The sequence below is a fragment of the Gadus chalcogrammus genome, chromosome 1 (genome assembly GCF_026213295.1).
Source record: "Gadus chalcogrammus isolate NIFS_2021 chromosome 1, NIFS_Gcha_1.0, whole genome shotgun sequence".
NCBI classification, from domain to species: Eukaryota; Metazoa; Chordata; class Actinopteri; order Gadiformes; family Gadidae; genus Gadus; species Gadus chalcogrammus.
The window spans coordinates 19,252,816-19,275,526 of NC_079412.1; the positions used below are offsets into that span (position 1 = coordinate 19,252,816).

At 44.3% G+C, this 22,711-nt stretch overlaps 1 protein-coding gene across 1 annotated transcript in view; it reads left to right on the top strand.

Moving 5' to 3' along the window:
- The window catches only part of LOC130385789 (uncharacterized), a 92,599-nt gene that overhangs the window by 39,190 nt on the left and 30,698 nt on the right, over window positions 1–22,711 (top strand). The gene's annotated exons all lie outside the window — the stretch shown is intronic.

Sequence of the window (22,711 nt, forward strand, 5' to 3'; positions counted from 1 at the left end):
GAGCAGACACTTAATTTACGGTGTCTGTACTGTAAAAGCATACTAGAGAGATAGTGTCCATCGCTCCCCAGCTGTGGTCTAGACGTGTCCTGGAGACAGTACACTGTTAAGGTTGCTTGGTTTGTTTTTTCCTGTCAATCACTAATCACTTAAGTGTTGTGATGAGCCATTAATATTTGAATGCCACTTATTGTGAATTGAGATCTACAACTTAAGAGTACTTACACATGTTCTCACTTCACCTTCCTTGTTTTATTTTTTTTTCCAGAGACATCCATACAGGCGCCATAATGGTTTATATTGAACCCATGACCTCCTGCATAAGCTTGGTAATCATTTCACTTTTTATTTAATGCATTATGATTGATTTTTCATATTTTTGCCATTCTGTCATAACCCCTTCCATGAGCTTACACAGCCTTTATTTAGTCCTGTGCTTATGTTTCTTTACCCCTCTCCGTATTTTTCATTGTTTGCTTGCTTTTACTGTTTTGTGTCCCATTGAAAGTTGGCAGTGCCTCTTGCACAGCATTTATTCATGTATGTTATAATATTTCTTGTTTTTGTTGGGTTACTTCTGCCATCCCATTATCTTTCCACAGTTTTTTCCCTCCTCGTGGATAACTGATTCATCATATTTAAACAATATTTAAAAAATCCCAATTACTTGGGTGAAAGTTCCTTATTACTTGAGGATAAACTCCCTCTCTTGATCTTTTTCTTTCTATTTTTCCTCCTCTTCAAAGTCACGCGAGTGTTTGGGTATTCTCTCCATGGGACAGCCCGAACGGAAACAGAATATAGTGAAACAAAAACTGGGGGAGGAGGGCTGTAAACACGCAATACTCTCTCCTCCGAGCTGCACATCCCACACGCTCCACAGCCGATCCTACATAGGTGCTTTCCAATGCTGCGAAAACCCCAATCAGTGTTACTCATGGTGGCCGACACCGTGCCGGATCCCATGCTCTCTCCAGCGGACGATGAGCAGTAAGCCTGGCTGGAGATGATTCCAGTGGGCTTACGGGAATGGCAGTCCAGGGTTAAACTCTGCGAGAGCTGGCAGCGCGAGGGGGAGACGAGTCACAAGGTTGCCACCCAGAGCAGTAGACTTGCTTGTCTCAGCAGAGTAAACATCACCCCTCATCTGCACACAGTAATGACTAACAGAGCAGGACGTGCACAGAAACACTCAGCGCTGCTTCCTCCCTGCCACCGGCCTCCTGCTCGCTGCTCTCCATGAGTCCGCCCGCCTCGACACAAAGATCTCCTCCCTTATGCAGAGTCTGTGGACATGGGTATTAACAGAGCCTTGTGTGCCCTGTCACCTCTGCTGTGTGTGTCTGGAGTGACAAGGTCACATTTTCAAGGGGGAAGATCAATTGTTTACGGTCCTCAGTCAATAGGGAACATTTTCAGAGGTAAAGTGAGTCTGCACCTTTTTCCCCCTGCCTAACACGTTTAGACACACAAATCTGTCAATTGTACTGGTGCTAGTATATCATACAATAATAGGTAATAGCGAGGGATCCAGCATCCCGTTTGTATGACGGATTTTGTTTTAATTGGTTGTCGTCCTTACTGGAGGGAGAGACCGCAAAAATAGCCCTACATTACCGTAACATGAAGCACATTAGTGAACGTAATAAAAATCAATGCAAGTTAATGCAATAACAAACCCGCAATCCAATTATTGTCATAGTGTTAACAAATATGTTCCTAAACAACATCAGCATTGTTGTTGCACAAAAACAACAATAGATGTGTAATACTAAAACACCAGTCAATCAAATTAACTGGCCCTTCTATGCTGGCCAATCTGAATTATACCAGAGAACATGATGAATATTACATTTTTATGCAAACCCTGTTGTTGGAGTGGAGCACACACTAGTCGCCAAAACCCCATCCATAGTGTTGGTTCCAATTAGGGGTCCACTATGCAGTGCTGCACATGCTGGTGTATACAAACACAGACAAATTTCACTTTAGTTGCACTTTTATATATGCAGCAATTTTTCGTGAGGCAAAACATTTTTCATATGCAGCTTAACAAAAGGATCTTGAACCTTCCATTGTAGCAAGGGCACGGTTATTTGTTTGAGCAGGGTTGGATTCGACTAGGACGCTAAGAGAAAAACACGCCCAGAAAAGGTCTCCCGGCTTTATCTCCTTGCGTCCCAACAAGGTAATGGTCTTCACCTCATTCCCATTGGGCCCTTTGTATTTTCCCTTCAGCCAAAAACCTAATTGATTTAGATTGAGGAAAAGGCAGTGGCTGTTAAGGCAGTTGAGCACCCAGCGCTTTGCACAGGGAGCAGCTGAAGACGGAGATTTGTAGGGCTGAGGAGTAGCTGGGAGTTACTGGAGATAAGTGTTTGCTACGCCGGGTGCTGTGAGAGACAGGGGGAACAGAGGATTATTGTTAGCATACCCAGAAAAGATCATGAATGCCAATGATTCTACAAAGCACAAGGTGGAGATTTACACACTTTTCTGGCCTCCGTTGATGCATGTCAATAAGATCCTGTGCTGCCAGCACGGATGACTTAAGATTGAGAGAAGTTAAGGGTCCCCCCCAGAGCAATGATTCAACATTCGATAATGAAGAAATGCTATTTGGGTTAAAGCCACAACCCACATGAGCGGAGCGGAGAAGATGGCAGAAACACAACCCTAGCTTTAAGAATACCAAAAGGCCGTAACGGAAAAGGGGAAATCCAACATGGGATATTCATCCAAATGGTCTATTTAGTAGATTGGCATAGCACTCCCCAATTATAATACAATTACTAATGCAGGTCCATGAGGCCACACAGTTTGCTGAGCCTACTTGTTTCTGTAGAGCAGAGCTTCTTATGGAGGAAGCCTATGACCCAGGCCGGTTTGTCCATTAAAACCAGGCTGGTTGTTGTTGGGTTGTATTACATGTTGTCTCATGCATGTGCAGGGCGGATACAGCGATCGCAGCTGGCACTCCTTGTCCCTTGTTGACCTGTTTTGTTAACTCCACCGCTGTATTTCAGTGCCTGATTAGATGTCACTCAATTAAAAGCACATTTCTGTGGAGAGAGCGGCCTCCCTAGTTGCCATGGATGCCGAGCGAGTGGTAGTGGAAGCGCCTAATGTGTCTCCCGGAGCACCATAATGAAATACCTACGCTGCAGCAGCAGAAATACACAGACAGCCCAAACTTTCACACCCAATCAATGAGAGCTGTGTGGCTTGGTTTTTTTCTCCCGTCTTTTCATTGGAAAATTAAAAAGGATCTGTCTCGTAAGCCACAGAGGACTTCCATGTTATAGTCAGCTATGAGAAGCACCAGGATTAATAGATCTTCTCTAATATGCCTCATATTGGTGGTCCCCTAGCACCCTGATCAGGTAAGGCCCAGCGAAGCAAAGATCATTTATAAGTGGTTCATTATTTTACCTTCAAATTCCTCTGTCTGGCATTGATTTAATAAACACTGATGTATCTGCTTGTAGAAAATAAGTGCCATTTTTCATTACCTTCATTCGCTATCTTTGTTACCATAGTTATCGGTCCAGCTCCAGCGTTTCGGCGGTTATATACCCCAATACTCATGCCTGTGTTGGAATAAACACATAGGGAAATAAAGTGTAAATCTTTGCTGGAAGATATTCCTTTCGATGTTTGCTGAATTATTCTTTCAAAGAAAATATTGTCTTTTATCTGTCTGCCTCTGTGCCTGCTCATCCGCACACGGGTTTGTAAATGAACACTTTGTTTAATAAAGTTCCGCAAAATAGCTCTTATTATCCATGAAAGGATTCAACAACGTGTGACATCAACAGTGAGGTACAATAATTAATGATCTATCAATGTGTTGCGATGATTAATGTATTTGTTTTTGCAATTTGATGGGCCCATAAACTGTGTAAAATAGACAATGAGCTTTGCAATTTCCCATTCCCTATGGTGACTAGGAAGCAGCAATGCCAAGGCTGGTTGTAAAAGCAGGCGGAGCAGTGATGAACAGAAGACAGGGATCAGACTCTATATTATTAAGGTTAACTGCCATTTAAAATGTGTGCCCTTGACCCTACCTTCTCTTCGGCCAGCGAGAGGCTTGTTGTTATTGTTGTTTTCTGCTTTAAAAGATTTTATTCTGAAGTGTTAAGGCATTTTGTGGTCAGATTAGGTGTTTGTTGCTGGCACATCAAATCAAGATGAAAATGAAATGGAATGATCAATTTAGGCTGCATTAATCCCGCCTTTTCAGCGGCACCACATCGATTTTCTTGTTTGGCTTCCCTGATAACAAGAATCATTTAAAGGTCACAATTTTATATCTGTCGAAAAGAAAACAGCCATATAGCGAGTAGCCTTTTAGGCTTCGGATTCTCTGAAAAATAGGCTTTCTCTCACACCTCAGATGGAACCTTTAGAAACCATGAACAAATTGCCTTTTTTTTAACTGTTGCACAGCAGAAGATTGTGTAATCAGAAATAATCTTCCAGAGGGTAGTTAGGCAAAAAAATGAAAAAATATGTGTCTCCCTTTAAGGTAATAATTATCACTGGTCTTAATTTTAATATTACTCCCATCCAAGCATACATTTTTAATTCAACAGAGGATTGCGGACTTTGCAAAAACCCTGTGGTGATGCATTTACTTAAAAATAGCTTGGCGCATGCTACCCTGACGGACACAGAAAAAAATTACTAATGAGAGTGCAACGCCTGCTTTGAGCCCAGCCTTTGCTGACATGACATTCATATCCCAGATCCGTATCGGTGTCAGGATCAACAGTGTGAGGGACACTTCCAATGAATCTGTGATGGACGGCCTTTTTGCTGTGTAGCTGCTTCCCTTCTGTTGTTTTTTCTCTCCCAGATTTTGCAATTTTTCTCCATCTTCCTCTATTTGTCTTGTTTATTTTCAGTGTGTTTTATTAATTGTCCTCCTTTCCTTATTTCTTCTTGTCCTGCTTCATCCCCTGCCCCCAATTCATACTTTCTTTCTTCGTTCCTTTCTGTTATTCGGTTGTAAATGTCAGTGTTGGGCCACGGCGCTAGATGGAACACATATGCTATGAATACAATAACTGTTCAGAGATCACAGTGAGATCAGTGGCTCTCCTGGCTTTCACAAACATCCAGCGCTGACCTTTCCCCGCCGCAGCTCCGGGATACAGAGGCGTGTGCATCGCGGGCCACCGCCTCCGGCACTTAGGAGTCTAGGAGAGGAGATGTCTTCGGGGAGACGCTGGTCAAACGGAGAGCGCACACTGTTATCAAAGCATCTGCACTTCTGTTTGTACAGTTTTGTATGAAAGCCAACAATTATGGTCAGACTTATTCTGTCTTTACTCAGTTTGAGAGTGCTTACGAAACATCGACAAGTACACAGTAAATGAAAGAGAAAACACGATTGACATGATGAACACGAGTTTATTTGGCAGCATTAAGGTAGTTTTTTTTGCTCTATAGATTTTACATTTGCATAACATCCTAAGCACAATAAGATCCAGTCTTACACCACTCAAAAAAACGAAGAGGAAACTTTCTCTTAAGAGTTCAAGGAAATCCTAGGTTTATATTGTTCGTTAGCAGCTGACAAAAGAACAGTATCCCCTGTGTCCATTACAGCGGCGGTATATTGGAGCCTTATGAATACTATATGAGGGGAGTTGAGTGATGTGTGTTGTGCTCTGTTCGCTGACTGAGACAAGGCCTCACTAGTGAGGGAATGGAGCCCCAAATAGAGTGCGAGGGGAGCCCACAGAGTCACGGGGACAAGAGGAGGAGCGGCTGGCTCCTCCACTTTGCCTCGCCGGGGTCAATATAAAACCTCATTACTGGGGTGTCATAGAACATTTGTGCACTTTCTGCTCCATCTAGCAGCAATTTTGCTGGATAAGCACTGCTTTCGTTTGGCCCGTTTAAAGCATTTTCGCTAAAGTAAGGCCTGCAAACAGGAAGCCTGGCAGCCCTCATCCTTCTCACACCGCTCCATATATGTGCCACGTCATGGCGCAGTTGGTTGAGAGTGTGTTTTTGTGAACTCTGTTTGTCTGGTATTAGCATGACGCAAAGGCAGGGGGGTACTTTCTCCACATATAAACATCGGCTTGACACTGAATGTGAACCTGGTATTCATCTTCTAATAACCTAGTTACCATGCTGCAGTGCCAGCTCCCCTATATCAGTCTCACCTCCAGCAGCCTGACAACGCGCTGCACCCTCCAACCCGCCACAGTTTAATATACTCCCTTTCTTTTGTATATCCTCCTCAACATGATAGACCTTCTCAGGGGGGAAAACAAGATTGTTTCTGCCGGTTCGTCTGGAAAGTGCTAGGGACGGGAGGGCGGGCATCGCACATGATGTAAGAATGTGTGCTTTTATTTTGTCGTTGTTATTTTCTCTCCTGCTGGGAGGGAGGGAAAATAACTGCCTTATAAAGGCAGAGGGACATGCTTATACATAGACCTCCTTGGAAAAGTTGCCCACCCAATTGGCCAATCCACTCGGAGAGGGGGGTTAGGCAAAATAATCTGGAAGAATTGTATTATCAAAGTTGTTCATTGCATGACAAATGACGCTAATCTAACATATATACTGTGTGTATATATATATATATATATATATATATATATATATATATATATATATTACACTAACTGAACATAACATCTTGAAAACTCAAGATCGTGAATAATACATGATCAGATAAAAGCGATACATGCAGAAAATACTGGAAAGGTCAGTAAAAATCCCAACCATAATTACTGGTGGCGAATTTGCCAGGAACGCACTAATTAAACCACAGACAAATCTCCGCTCCCCCCGCGCCTCCACCACCGTCCCCCTTGCTCCACCATAAGCCTGCATATTAATCATTGGGAAACGGGAAGAGGGCTAGCTTATCTGTTGCCCTTTTTTATTTTCTCAATCCACTGTAAACACAAACACATACGCACATGCACTCACTCTTTCCATATCTCTTTCTCCCACACACACACACACACACACATACACAGACATACTCACGTACACGCACACACACACACACACACACACACACACACACACACACACACACACACACACACACACACCTAGACACGCAAACGTACTGAGTAATTGCAAATACAAGCAAACGGCTCAATGAAGGAATGAAGGAAAGACCACCAAGTATTCTTGGAGGTCTGAAGTAAGGTGCAAGTGGCTCCTGGGTCAGAGCCACTGAGCTTCTGTCTAATTGAGGCTGCTGGGAGGGAGGTCTTTTCAACATGGGGCCTCACAGGGACAAGTGTTGTTGAGTTGAGTTCAGCTGTTTGATACAGCCCCACATGCACTGTAGGTAAGTCTGTTACTCGCCTGCTGTGTCCTTGTGTGTGTGTGTGTGTGTGTGTGTGTGTGTGTGTGTGTGTGTGTGTGTGTGTGTGATTGGCTCAGATCATGCTGTTCACCACCAGTTGAGTGGCTGTGGGTGTCCATCTTGTCAGCGCTGAGCGTTGGCCCTTCATGACATTCAGTTGACAGAGCAGGGCCTGTGCTTACCAGAGGGGGGGTGGGGAGGAATCCAATATATATATTAAAAGAAAAAACATTAACCTGCAGATACTAGGATCAACATGGAGCAGGCTGGACGTTGGTTTACCTTTAGACACGATGGCCTTAAAGATATCTGCAGGCCGTTTTCATCTAAAAGATGAAAATAATGTTGTGGAAAAGTCCTTGTGACCTTGAGTACAAAGAGTGATTGTTGATATGATTCGATAAGAGGCGCGTCGTCAGATTGCATTGTGTGTCTGTGTCCACACGTTTATTCCTTTTATTTTATTGCTCGGCTGCTCCTGACAACCAGGCTTTAGAAAATGAGTTGATCCACGGCAGCTAAACAGCTAACTGTACACAACCCCAGGCGCTGAATGATAAATGGTGAACGTGCCGGATCCATAGCCCCGGCTACTTTTCAGCCGCTTGTTCACATTCCCGCTAAAAGTGTTTGCCGCTAAGAGTGAGGCAAAAAGCACTGTTGGATATATCAATACTCTTGCTGAAAGAGTCCCTGCAGTTTTTTTCCCAATGCTGTATACGATTTATTTTTAATTTTTTTGCCAAAGACTATAGTGACTAAGACTACAGCTGAATGTATTGATCCTTTCAGGCTGGTTAGAGCTATTAAGGCACACATTTACACCTTTTAATATTCATGCACAGATCAGGGTTCACTTCACAGATCGCCCAGCTGATAGGGCAAACACTGTCAACAAAGATTTCCCTGTTTTACATTTATCTCATTAAGTCCAAGGATACCTATCGGAGGATGTGTTTGTCTTTGCCCTTTTAGATACAGAACGCAGCATTTTCTTTTAAAACTAGCCAACCTTATGTCAGACAAAAAGTAATGAAAGCAGGTGGGACTTTTATTGTTGTTTTTTTTGCCGTAAGCTTTGTTTAAGGAATTCCTGGTGCAAATGGTGTGTTATACTGCACCCAATGGCGTGGCCCATAAACTCGAGCCACCCAGTAAATTAGTTTACACACAGCAGTGTCTGGATGCGTTGTCTGAGGCACAGGGCTGAGCGTGGTGTTGAAGTTGTTTTTATATCGTGCTGTGCTGTGTCACAGGGCCCTCCGCTGCCGCGGCCTGCTCTCGGACCGCAGCCCTTGAGAATCGGCGCGCCTCATAACTGCCCCTGTTGGTGGAGGCCTCCTGGCTGTGCTGCAGAAGCTAAAGAGAACATGGCCTTGCCTCCACAGTTAATCATAACGCCAACTCACTCTTGCCTGATTGTATTGGCGGCTCCAGGGATCTGCCATAATTGGATCCTTGTAAGTGGGCTGCAGGAGCTAAACAACCAGATTGCTGTTTGTTTATACCTTTTCATATATTAGTAACGTGCCGAGACTTCTCAAGCAGTCTGGGACTTGTCTCACCATGCACCGCTCTAATTAGTAATTCATTCTTAACATATGCCTCGATTGTGGCCCTATTCAGTTATTTGTGATTAACTCCACTTTAATTAGAGTCACTGATGCAGACTTGGGCTCTGCATGGACGTGTAGTGGGCACTTTAAAAATACCAGTGGACTGTGTGTGGCACCGCGACACAGAGGTGCCCTTGATAGATAGGCAACTTTTTTTGCCAAGTATTTGTCTGGGATTACAAATTACCTGCGTGCTCAAGGAACAAAAGAACAAAAGAAAATGAGAAAACAATCAAGATATGTAATTTTATTACAACCAAATAAACACAAGAACAAGTGAACAATCACACCAAGTCAAGGTAAATTGTTGTGTCATGTTGCCTATGGACCATGCTTTGTTCCCTATAGACCTTAATATTAGCTTTAAGTCCTTGGCACTTATTGGCTTGCACACCGTGCAAGTTATCATCAGCTCTCCCCTCTCTGCGACGCGGCCGAAGTCTCTGCCAGCACAACTTAATCAACTGGGACGCCATATTTCTTTTATCAGTTCCGTTGCTGTAATTATTCCCCCTTGGATGGTGGACAGCCCACATGTCACCTTGCGGACTGTGTGTGTGTGTGTGTGTGTGTGTGTGTGTGTGTGTGTGTGTGTGTGTGTGTGTGTGTGTGTGTGTGTGTGTGTGTGTGTGTGTGTGGGGGGGGGTTTGTTAACGCGAACAAGTCTTTGAATACACCAGTGCATTTTTGTCATATTCAAATGTGCCTCAGAACGCAAGATGTCCAATTCGTATCGTGACGCGGCACTGGAAACTTCTCAAAGTGATCCAAAGATTTTTGTGTGTTAGGACCCCCTCATACCATAAGGCAGTAATTAAAAAGCGACAGCTTTGCCGATTAACTTTCCAAAAGGGTTTTCAGGGAAACACAGGCAAGGATGAGGGCATTAGTCACATGGCCCAGAGTTCCCCTGCAGATAAAGCTCATTTTCTCTAGCAGTAGGGTAGAGGAAGCGGAAAGCACAGCCCATTTGATTTTGGCCTCAGATGGGGCCCACAGGGGTAGCCAGCGTTTTATTTAAGGTCACTGGGAATAAATGGGATTCGGGGTGGTTCTGGCAGGTTGCAGTGGCCAGGGCCCAGACTGAGCCCTTCCACCCCACCTGCCCCCAGGCACCCTCTCCATCTCTTCCCACTGGAGAGCACTGGTCTTTCCCTGCCTTCCACCCCCCCCCCACCTCCTGGTCATGAGCCCAGTCTAAATATCTCACCACTCTCCCTTCGCCAATACAGTGTCAAAGAGCACGTGTCAAAGGCTAATAGCATGTTAAAATCCCCCTCAGGTGTTCAAAAGGGCAAGTGCAGAAAAACAGATCCTGTAAAAAAAAGCTAAGTAATTCCATTTAGCTCATTAATGGAAAAAAAACGGGGAGGTGATGTCAGGAATGTCACTCTCATGCTACATGACACACAGGCTATCCACAAACCCAGGGGTGCATTGCTTCCGATGGTCCTCACAGGGAGGGACACTGTCATAAAGCCCGCTGTAGCCTTTCAGGGGAATGAGTTGCCTTCACAGTTTAAGGGATTCTCCCAGGTGCAGGCAACATTACGCTGCAAAGATGGATATGGCTGCCATTTAAGCTTATATCAGTGGCTCTGCTTTTGAGGAAACATGGGAGGATGGACTGCCGTCCCGTCACAGCTTGATTCAAAGTGAGAGGGATTGGCGCTCACGGTCTCCAGCCAAGATGCTGTGCAGAGCTGTTAATATGTGAGCGAGTGGGCCGTGTGTTGGTGCTGTGGCTGTTGGTGGTGAGGATAGTGGCAGAGGAACAGGCCCCTCCTCCCCTCGCTACCTTCACACCAACACTCATAAGTGCTAAATGGGGGGCTAACTGGCTAACTGTGTCCCCTTGTATCTGCCAAGTGTTCTGCCTAATCACCTCTCACCATCCCCAACTTGTTAGCTTCAATTAAACAGCTAATTGAAAAAATGGGCAGCTTAGTCATCACTGGATACCCGTTTATTGTGATACTGGACATGGTGTGTGGATTGTACTTCTATTTCTTTAAGATTAACGGTAACAGCGCTAAAAGCTGTGCATAATCCAGTGTTATTGTAGACATGCTTTACATATTTAATTGCTTATTAAAGCCTTTACCGGCAAAATGAATAGACTTTTCCCTGGATGCAATGCACTAATAGCAAGTCCTTGAGTGTTGCGTCTGACTTTTCCTACTAAGCCCAAACCACAATACAGGGAATTCAACATTGTTATTTTCTTCAAACATATGCATGAAACCGAAGTTGAAATGTGATTATGCAGATTGAGAGAGGAGCCATGGGTACCAACATGTCAGATGTCAGGTATGCATTTGGAGACCCTCGTGGGATGAAGATGATTATCATGGTAATTATTCAGCTTTTTGAACATTCGGTATGCTGCCCAGGGACTTTGTGTTGGTGTTGGTGTTATAGTCTGCCGCCACAGCCACAGTGAGCCGGGAAGAGAGAATATTCAGAGTCAGGAGGACGGGGGGTGGGTCTGGTGGGTGAGGCAGAGAGCCGGGTGTCTCTGCATTTCAACCGCGCTGAACTCAGTTCAGGGAGTGAGCGCCTCGGTTCATGCTAAATCCCCTTGCCGTACTCTTAACTCTTGCACTTGCCTCCTCTCCAGCACTAAAGAGATTGGACTTGAAGTGGAGCAGGAATCAGTCATCTTTATCTCCCAACTGGGGTGGGTGGGGGGAGGGCTGGGAAGAGGAGTAGGCGGATGACGGGGGGAGGGGGTGGCTTGTGCATTGGGCTTTCCTCCTTTTATAGCATCCTCCCCTCCTTTTGTTTTCCCCACCCCGTTCTTCACACACTTTTATGCGTTCTGTATTTTCTGAAGTCAGGCATGGGGTTTAATATGCATGATAATATGTGTTCCTGTATTCATGCCCATTATGTGTTGAACTGAGCACCCTCTCCTTCCTCTCCGGCCCCTGCTCTGATCACAGGGAGACCCCGTGCAACGGACACAGCAGTTGGGATAGTAAAGTCTTATGGTAGACGTCATTAACCTTGTGACCAGGGAGGGCTGCCCGATGGTGCACCACCCTCTCCTCCTCCTGTACCCTCACACCCGTGAAAAGTCCCTCATTTTTGTTCCTCCAGATCTCCTCAGCTCCTCACTTGCTTCCCAAGAGCTCACCCCTGGCTCTAATAGACACACAAATACACACACACATACACACACACACACACGGGATCAAACACACACTAAAACACGCAATGCGCCTCTTTCATTGCTAAGGACTTATCTCCACTGATAATAGATGAAAGCTCTTTCTATTAAGTGATCTATCATGCCACAATAACCAGCTTACAGCAAGAGGTCATTTAAAACTCCTCATTTTTTATTTTGATTGCTGCTCTTAACTCAACCATAACAACATTCAGGTTGTGCCCAAGTGCTCCTTTATATATACTCCGACTCTGACTTCAAAGTCGTTGATGTTGGACCACTTGACCTGTTTTGATGCTGGGGGGTGAATTCTGGCCTGAATGCTCAGTGTTCCACATCCGTAGCACGGGGACCTTGACCTGCGGAGCTGAAGGAATAGAGAGAGGAAGAGGGCTGGGACGCGGGGAACAGACAGTCTAAAAGGGGCTGAGTGAGTCTGCCCAGACTCACTCAGAGAGTTCACCTAATGGCTCCACATGCGAAGGAGAGAATGTTCCACCATGAATGGTTAACTAGGGTCGACCTAGGACACGTCAGCCATGTGAACAGACCAACTGGCCTTATAAGAAGCAGGAGTCCTCCGTTTACATTCCACCACGTTGCCCTTGGCTTCCATTATACATAACGCTGCTTATGGAAATAAAGCCACACTGCAGATTAATCACACGCAATCTATTCTATTTATCTATTTACCCCTCTCTGCACCAATGCATAGGGCCATATAGTAATTTATTCTTTAATACAAAATACTTATTATTGTGGCTGCGACATCACAGCAAATTGCTGATTGATGACTATATAGCCTACGATACTCTGTTCTCAATGTGTACTATAGTAGGCTATAGTATAGTATACCATATACTATAACGGTCCTCTGCCCAATGTAATCGGAGGCTGTTTATTTACCATCATCCATCAGTGATAATGGTAACGTAACCTCTTTCAGGGTATCCTGTATCTCTGTGTGTCGGACACAGCTGCTTCCTGTTGCCTCACCTCTGTGTTAACCTACTGTCTTGGTCAGCAGATTCTCAGAAGCTGATCAGATAATAATAATGATAACGGGACCATCTATCGATTACAATAGGAACCTCATGCTTTCTCTCACACGGACCGCTCCGGGAAGGTCATAGAGCAGGCTTATCCGGACAGAACGCTCTGGCAAGGTTGTGGTGCCTTGCTCAAGGACATGGAGAGGGCCACATCACAGGGGCCTGTCATTGGCATCAGGGCTTCGGACTACAAAGAGCCCCTTTAAGGGCCGTCCGGCGTCACCGTTCCTTCCCTCTCCCTCGTCTTGTGTGGTGTATTTTGTCTTCTGGGGTACTTGGTTTATTTTTCCCAGTTTTTATCAAACAAAATAGATGAATATAGTATAAAATAGATATATATTGATTTGTTCAAATTAAATAGAAAGAAACACGGCTCGATGTTGCCTACATTTATTTGTGACTTCTTGTCGCAGGCTGTAAATCAGAAATGTGAAAACACATTTCTAATATAGTTATTTACTTTGAGGAGCGTTGCATTGAGGCTTTTTCAGTGACAGCTTTCTATTTTTATTTCTACCGCGTCCCCGTGCTTCATCTAATTTCCCTTTGTTTTGGTGTAAACATTTCTTCCCTTTTTTTGGGGGTTGAAAACTCAATTACTCAGGCCTTCGGAGGGCTCCATAAAGACGGAGCAACTCCGTATCTGTACTTTTCCCGCCCTCTCCGGAGCAGATAGCCGGCCGGGCCCCTAATGTATTCAGGCCCGGCGTCGCTCCCTCTGTTAATCACGCAGAGTGGAGCTAAACGGCCCACATCAGCAGAGCCTGGAGTGGCCTAAAACACATGGGCCTTATTTATCGAGGTGTGTTTTTGTTTTCAGAGGCTCACTAATGCATTCAAATGAGGGCGCATCAAGCCAAAGTCACCGCTAGTTGCGTTGGGAACGCGGCCGGCGGCGGGCCGCTCTTTGTGCCCGGTCTCCCATGGCTTCTTATGCGCTCACGCCGCCGTCAATTGATCTCATTCAGAGCTGGCTTTTCTTTCAGGCATTGTGGCGGCGCCGGCCCGCTTTTGACTGAGGGAAAAGAATGGCTTGTCAAGGTCAGAGCCTTTGCGCTAATTAGCGTTCAGCGCTAAAGCCGCGGCGGCTGACGCCGATGCCCTTCACCCTGGAGGCCCGGTGGCATTATGTCCATGCATGTGGGTTGTGTTTCTATCATGTTCACCTTGCCCTTTCTCTCCCCTGCCCCGTCATCAGATCCCCTCTCTATCACGCCACAGCCCTGAATCAACCGGATCGGGGCAGTCGTTTGTGACAAGCACACAGTTAAAAATATATAAAAGAGAAGAGGGGAAGGCAATGGTGATGGAGAGAGCGGGAGATAGAGACAGAGAGAGGGGTAAAGATGGATACAAAGAGAGGGAGGACCGACAGAGGGATAGACGTAGATGCAAGGAGAGAGAGAGAGTGAGAGAGAGACAGAGAGAGAGAGAGAGAGAGAGAGAGAGAGAGAGAGAGAGAGAGAGAGAGAGAGAGCGAGAGAGAGAGATAAAGGTATATACAGAGAGAGAGATGAGACAGAGAGAGGGGTAAAGATAGATACAATGAGAGAGAGAGGGATAAAGGTAGATGCAAGGAGAGAGAGAGCGAGGTAGAGGTAGCTACAGAGAGAGAGAGAGAGAGATGGGAGGTGGCGGTGAGCGTTAGCATCCCAGTGGGCCTGGTGTGCTTGTTATAGCATGAGATCAGACGTAGCGAGTATAGGGAGACAAAGACAAGGTGAAAGGGAGCCGGAGTGAGTTGGCAGATAAGAGCTTGAAACAAGACATTTGACTGACTAATTACTGTTACACAAAACGCAAAAGGCAAAAGTTCAGTTATATCTTTGGGGGTAATTTTAGGCCCTTCATTTAGGAACAGCAATTTCCTCCAGCTCTTCCTCTGAACTGTATTGCCGCGGAATCATTACACTAATTCATCATCCTTGACTTCTTCATGTTTTCTGCGGCACTAGTAGTGGAAATGGCCCTTTTAATTGCTAGCCATAGAATTACGGAAAAAGAAAGTACTTTTAATTTAAAAGTCCTGTTTGTTGATCCTCCAACTTTGCTTACAATTACGCTCAAAGAGTGGTGTTAATTTTACGGGGCTAACTACACGCATTCACAGTCTGCATTTAATCCTTTGCAGGCATTCTGTTGATCATTTGGTTTATTCGTAACTATCTGACTGCTCTGTTGCAACGTTTCTACATGAATGATTAATATCATCACACAGGGCGTCCACACATATTGCCCGTGTGAACATTACAGTCAGTGAAGCCCCAGCTCTACATGCTATTCTTATCCCTAGGTATTGACCCTATAGGCTTCAACATCATACTTGCCTAGGAATAATTCTGGTGAATCATATTTAACTGCGCTCCCATGCCCACTAGCATAGTCCCCTATTGTTGTTATTAAACATGTCTCATATGTATTCCACCTCTGTAACACTTTGCTGGTAGCTGTGAAGGAGATATGTTAACAAGTGTGCTCTCCAAGCAGCATCCATATGGATGCCTTCACCCCGTTCCAGTCTGGGTATTGGTAACCCACAGACAGCCATGACGCTCGCCCCCATTATTTTTTTGTTTATTATGTATTTATGCTCTAAGCCCGAGATTTGTAGAGATCACATGCAACTGTTTTGGCATGGATCAGTGCTTAACTTTGGCACACCAACGCCTCTATCACACCCGGATACTTGGTCTCATCACGCTGTTCTGTTTTCCTCATCGGCAATACATCCCCCTCTCCTACCCCCCCCACCCCCTCTTTTTTCTCCTGATCTTTTATCTTTTTACTTCCTCTCACGTCTCCCCCCTTTAAATCCCCTTCTGCATGCTGTGATGAGCTGCAGTCTTTTTCTGAAAATTTGATCGGTTCACTCATTGGTCAAAGGGCATTTTCAGCTTTATTAGCCAAATCCACTGGCTTAAGGAAATCGGCCTCATCAGATGCACGGCACCTTCCTCCCTTAACCCATTTTACTCAGCCACATTTATGTCTTACATTGAGAAAGTCGGTCTCTTTGAACTTGTGATGACTTTTTGTGGGTATTTGTATTTACTTCTAATTGCTTTTAGTAACGGGTAATAGATTAGCGTTACAGAGCCTTTACATTAGATTAGATGGTGGGAGCCTCTTCCCTTTTAACTGGACTTGATGAAGTCTCATGTGTTGGATAGCACCGTGGAGGGAAATAATAATGTTCAGCTAATGCAGTGGGGCAGGTTTCCATATTAAACCTATTACAAGAGAATTCCATCGTAGTAGCGGACACTGTAGTTACACTACTTTACTATTTCAAACTTTAGAATGGGTCAAAAGGTCAAAAGTGAATCCAACAGTGTGATTTTAGTGCCACATTTCACCCATAGAAAGAGTTTGAGGATGGAAGCAATTCACATGGCAATTGTAGACAAACTAAGATCATGATTAAGTGAAGTGCCAAGTTATCCGAAGTAACTTTTAACTCAGGCAAAGTAATTAAGGCTCTTAATATCGGCTAATTACTTTCATTCGGCTAATTCAAAGGCTCTTCATTATGTGGTGAAGCTAGCCTCATCTTGCTCACATCAACGTATCAGGTATTATTTAAGGAGAGCTCCCTACCACCACCCACATAATGATTGGACCGGGCTGAAAGGAGCAGCGCGGTGGGGTTCAGCCATTCGATTGTGATGCAGCTGCTCAGAATACCGACAGGTCAGAGTTACAGATTTGCGCTTACATAAACATTAACAACAGCAGCAGTGGCGGAGGCTATCATAGCCAAGTATCTATAACAGTCAAGTACTACTAGGCACATCCTACGTGCAACCAATACTATGTCACACGCACAAGCACTACTCGGCATCGCCGTATCGGCGGACAGCTGAATGTTCCATCAATCTCAGCTGCAAATGAGTGGTGTACTTAAAGGGCTCCACTCACATCTATTGTGCACTTAAGCAACTGCTACCACTGCACTCTTACCCTCCTCCAAACCGCCTTCACCTGTATAGATCTCTATATACGGGGCACTAAGGGCTCCCTGCTTGGCGTCAGCACACAGACGTTACACTGAAAATAATATTCAAATTTCAAAGTTATGTTTTGTAAAAAGGATAATTCATTTATTTACATTTATTAACATTTAGTCTGAATTTTGACATTTGTGGACATCTTTTGTACACATAAATCTGGGATTCTGTGTCATACTGAATTGACAGCACAGACCCAAAGTCCAAATGTAATTGCTATCTACTCTCTGGAAGCAAAATCTACATTTACAGAATTGCCTTGCTCTGGAGCAGTTTCGGGGCAGACTAGGTGAAGCATGCAAATCTGTTAATGCCAATGGGCAAATATAAGGGAGACAACAGTTAAAAAATAAATAAAGGATTGTTATGCCATTTTAACTCTTTAAAACCCGAAAAACCGTCCAGTAAAAGCAGCACATGTGTGCCAGGGCAGCCCCCAGAGGACCACTGCAGGTGCTTTTAGGGAGACTCTAATGAGAGAGCCACTTGACGTGGACTGCAGGATGGAGAGCCCAAGAGGCCCAACATGACCCATGGTGCCAGACTGGTACTGCGGTGTGGCAGAACCTTTCAATTATTTATTTGTTTCATAACAACTTTATTTTAGTTTAGAGGTCCATTGAACCCACTGTTTATGCTGGAGTTTGAACCCTGTGAGATTTAAGAAATTGGTGAGAGAGTTCTAGGATAGAGGGGGGCGTGTGACCACTTTATGATATTTCTTTAGTACCTTCATTGTGAATGAGCGGTGTATATATGAAATTCGCCACACACCCTGGCGATATACTGAGAAGCTCAACCCTGAATCTGGAAATAAACCACTGCTCGCACGGAGCTCCACACATACACACACACCTTATTATTATAAGGTGTGTTCAACTATAGTTGTCCGGGAAGCCTAACCCTCGCACGGACAGGATCATCAAATCAACGGCTTGCCAGAACAAACTCCACACACCCGCAATCACCAACAGCGTGGCTTCATACTATAAGTGTTTGAGGAGCTTAGCACTCTCCACCACTGCCGAGACAGAGCTCCTGACACCTGGCCGCCGTCGAACCTTCGCAAGACATTCATGAGGATACTTTCAGGCACCTCAGCGTCATGAAAAGACCTTTACCGGCATTAGATTCAGAGTGCAACGTTCACATAGTGTTTTGAAGAGACTGGCAAAAACATTGGATATTGCATCTGTTTTCTCTCAGAAACGGTCTTATTTTAGTAACGGGTATAATAATGGCATATATAGACACAATGTTCACGATCATATAAGAAATATTACCACGAGAAATATTACCACAAAAAAAAATGGTTTTGGGTGTTCAGCTCCATGCTGAGAAATTAATTTGGTAGCTAAAATGAAAAGGAAATGGAAGGCTTTATGCTTATTGGTTATTCACAGTACCTTATGCTGAGAATATATATTTGGGGGATTGAATTGCCCCTACAGGTATAGTGGAAATCAGGTATTAGTATTACATTATTAAAAAAAAGTAGGATCATAATTGGGAAAAAAAGACCATCCCAGCACCCTTGTTTGAGATTATATATTTAAAAATAAGTTCAATTGCAGTTTTAACTAAAACTTTTCATTGCAGATGCAATCATTTAAGGTTAATAGCAAACCATAACATTTGCGATTTTAATCTAGAGAGATTAATCTGCCCATTTTAACTGTTGTCTGTGATTGAAGAAGTCTTGAGTTTCTGAAGTACATTTTAATCTCCCTTTATTATGTTCTGAAGATGGATATAATTGATACCCTTATCCCGATGTGATATCATGATATATTATCACATGATGTGTGTATCATACACACAATTATCACTCCACAATGCAAGGCTGTTTGTTTTATGTTGATAGCTGTGTGGCATCATTAATTGATTGAGGTGGCCATATGATAGGTGAGGAAATTGAACCCACAGAGGAAAAGGCATTTGTTTTGGATGAACACAGACTGTCTGGCTCGCTGTTTAAACCCTCTCAGAGGCTTTGGGCAGGTGGGGGAAGAAAGCGCTTATCCGTCTTCATCGTAATATCAAGGTCATGGATGGGTAGCTGAGCTAATCTCCTTCTCTCATATCTCTTATGGAGCGGGAGAGCTGGCAGGCTTTGCACGCATTAAGCCCTCTCCAGCCAAATACAGAATATGACGTCTGCTCACCACACAAGACAATATGGAGACTGGAGACACCGAAAATAATATTCCCTCCTATTTGGATACAATGACAAATCTGTGTATATTGCTGCACACATCCACACCCGGACAACATCTGCTAACTCCGAAAAGAGATAATCTGTGCGTGCATATTGGGGTTCTGCGCCCAGTCTATATTATGTGCAGCATCTGCCTCATTATGCATGGAAGAAACCGTTTTAAGGACATATCTTATTTCAAAGCGGCGGATCCTTATCACCCTATTAAATATCATGCCAGATGATGTGATGTCCAAGATCAAAACACAAAAGGTATATAGGAAGGGTGATGGCCACAAATGGTTGGAACAGGCACAAGGTCTTGTCCTCATTGTTCATTAGTGTCCTGAAAACGTAATTAACAAGGCTTTAAAACACAGCTTTTATAGATCACCTGCTGTCCCCCAATATCATTTTTGTGATGGCTCAGCGGAATACAAAGAGAAGCATTGATGCTAAAGTTTGGCACCCAAACGCCTTGCAGGATCAGTAACTCTCCAATTAGAGTCGTATCTCTCAGTCCAGCGCTCGGCACCAGAGGCCTGAGTGCAGAACCCAAAGCTTGTATTGTCTCTTTGAAAAGGGAACATTTCTTTATAATAAGGCTGTGGCCTAAAGATAAACAGCCTGATTGCACTCGTGTCACTCATAGCTCAGACACGGGCGTGTAGATGAACACTGTGGTACGGAGGGAGGCCTGAAGTCTTGGTACAACAATGAAAAGTGTGGATAGTTTTCATCATAATGTAGGAAAATGAAAGGGCCATAATATTCCTCTAAAGTTTGAAGACACCCAGGCCTTCATCACACACTCCCGTTACAGGGCACAGCGGCTCCTTTCATCATTGGCCCCTGCTGCGCCATGAGCCTACGCCTTCTCAAAATTCACAAATATATTTGTCATGTCCGGGCCAGGTAAATATTATCATCCAACAAGCAAACAAACAGTCTTTGTGTGGCAGATAAAGGCAAAGCGTGTGCTGAGGTTAATGGGACCGGGCTATTAGCATTGTCACTCAGTCTGCCAGGTCTGACAGTGGAGCTCAGTCTGAGGGCCTCCTTCCCTCGTCCACCTGCTTATCACCCAGATAAATTAACTCTGGCAGGAGGGTGGAAAGGTGGGGTGCAGATTCACACCTATCAGAAGACAGGAGCACCGGGCACAGATCATTGCTCTGTTGACTCTAGTTAATAGCATGGGGCCACAGTGTAGTCCCTGACAAGTCTGTCAGATTTCTGTCACAGGTGAGGTCCACCGGATTGACACGTGGGGCAAAAGAGTAAACTCTTGATAATTAAAAAAACATGCTCATGTTTGTTACCAGTGAGGATGACCTCAACGTACAAGCCTTTCCTTTTCAACCACCTGTAAACGCCAGTGTGTCTGTTTCAAAGATGGTAGAGCATGTTTTTGATGTACAATGTCATGTAACGTGAGCTGTAAAGGAACTGTGACAGATAATAGAGTTCCCCTTTGATCAGAGTGCGTCTATGTTCACTATGCTATCTCAGAGCTATGTTGCTAAATAGCAAGTTCAGCAATATAATGCTGTTGGGTTGGATGTACATTTATTTATTTGTGGATTCCGTGGGCATGTCGTAAAATGTCTTTGCTAACCTACATTATTTTGAACCAATTAGCTTGAAGGTCCTTCTTTATTAAATAGAACTTCAAAATGCAACCAGGGACGTGTTCTGGTAATGGTTCATGGGGGGGATTGTATACATTGTTTTTGTTGTGTTTATTTATTTATTTTCCATCCATTGCACTTTAAACGGGGGATATGTTAAACAGAACATTCAGTTGGGCTTAATGGACCCAGTTTGCCTTGTGGAGGCTCTCTGTTGAACTGGATGCTCATTAAAGAGTACAATGCTTTGCTTCTAAAGTTGATTAAAACATTTCTTCAAATGTAATGCGATTAGGTTGGGGCTAAATGGTGGATTGAATAGAGGGACATTCCACAGCCTCACTGTGTACTCTTGGCAAGTTTAGAAATAAAATGATCTTGGGTAAAGTGTGACGTTGGCCGGCACCCAGAGCACATGACTGGAACGGCAAAGATTAGGGGCATGGCTAAAAGGGAAGGGTAATTGAATTCCAGGGATCCTGACGTATATTACATTGCACTGAGAGACAAGAGAAAGCTTTTCGGCCCGATGAGAGAACGACGAGGGTAGAGAGAGGTGAGTCTTTTCACCACCGCCCCCTCCCACTTTGCTAGTGCCACTCTCAGCAAATGCGGGACCCACTGCTGTGTTAACAGTTTCTGTTCTCACGGGACGGGAGAGCCCTAACTGTCACCCACCTCCAGTTGGCTGAGGTTGGTGAAACCACTCTGCTGTGTCTTTACTTTATATTAGCAGTTTTGAGACGCCGCCCTGCCAGGAACTCTCTGCTCCACGGTGGAACACACAGCTGAACCGACTTATCCACCGCGGGCAGGCTCTGCAAAAAAGTCACTATCAAAATGGCTTGCTAATTTCCAGAAAAATAAATACCAGCCCCGAAAACTCTGAAGGCTAACCTCCAAAGCACGAGGGTTGAGCAAAGTTCACAGAGTCAAGTCAAAGGACTATTCCATTTGGTGAAAGTGAAAATGTCCTTGTTTGTTTAAATAAACCAGTAACAAGGCAGCATAGAACATGCTGTGAAATGGGTTTTTTAAAAAGTATGGGTTCTAAATGTGCTTTGCAGATTGCCAACTCCAGGGAGCTGCCCTTTATACCCTTTAAAAAGCCTTGTACTGCCAGGCGCTCCCACAGTAGGAAGAGGATACGGTTTGGCCCCTTTGTATTTTGATGAGTCCTATGCTTGTTTCTATGAACAACCTCGGCCCTCTGTGAGACTCTGACTCATAACATACATTTACGAACACAAAGTAAAGTGGAAAAATGTTATGCAGCCTTCAAATGACTGTATGATTCACCAAATGACAAACTGAAGGCAGATTGACTGACCCATTGCTGTGTAAATGTTGTATGTTAAATGTTGTAAATGCGGTGTCCTTCTGATTTCACTTATCTCAGGGGGTCTTTACAAGGAAGTTAACTTCCTATTTTTTGGCAGAAAGAAAAAAGAATCTGTCATCCATAAAAATGAAATATGCACCACGAGTCCTATTTGTTTGTTTAGCCGTTGACGGGCTGCATTTACATAATTACCTTGTACACATAAGTAGGTCGAAAACTTTGGACACTTTACAGCTACCCAACCCCTTTGCACAGTGTTTTGGACAATTTAAGATGATCCCTAGTACATTGTTTGTCTGAAGATGTTTGAGTGTGAAAGAACCCAGAATACAGATGAGTGTTC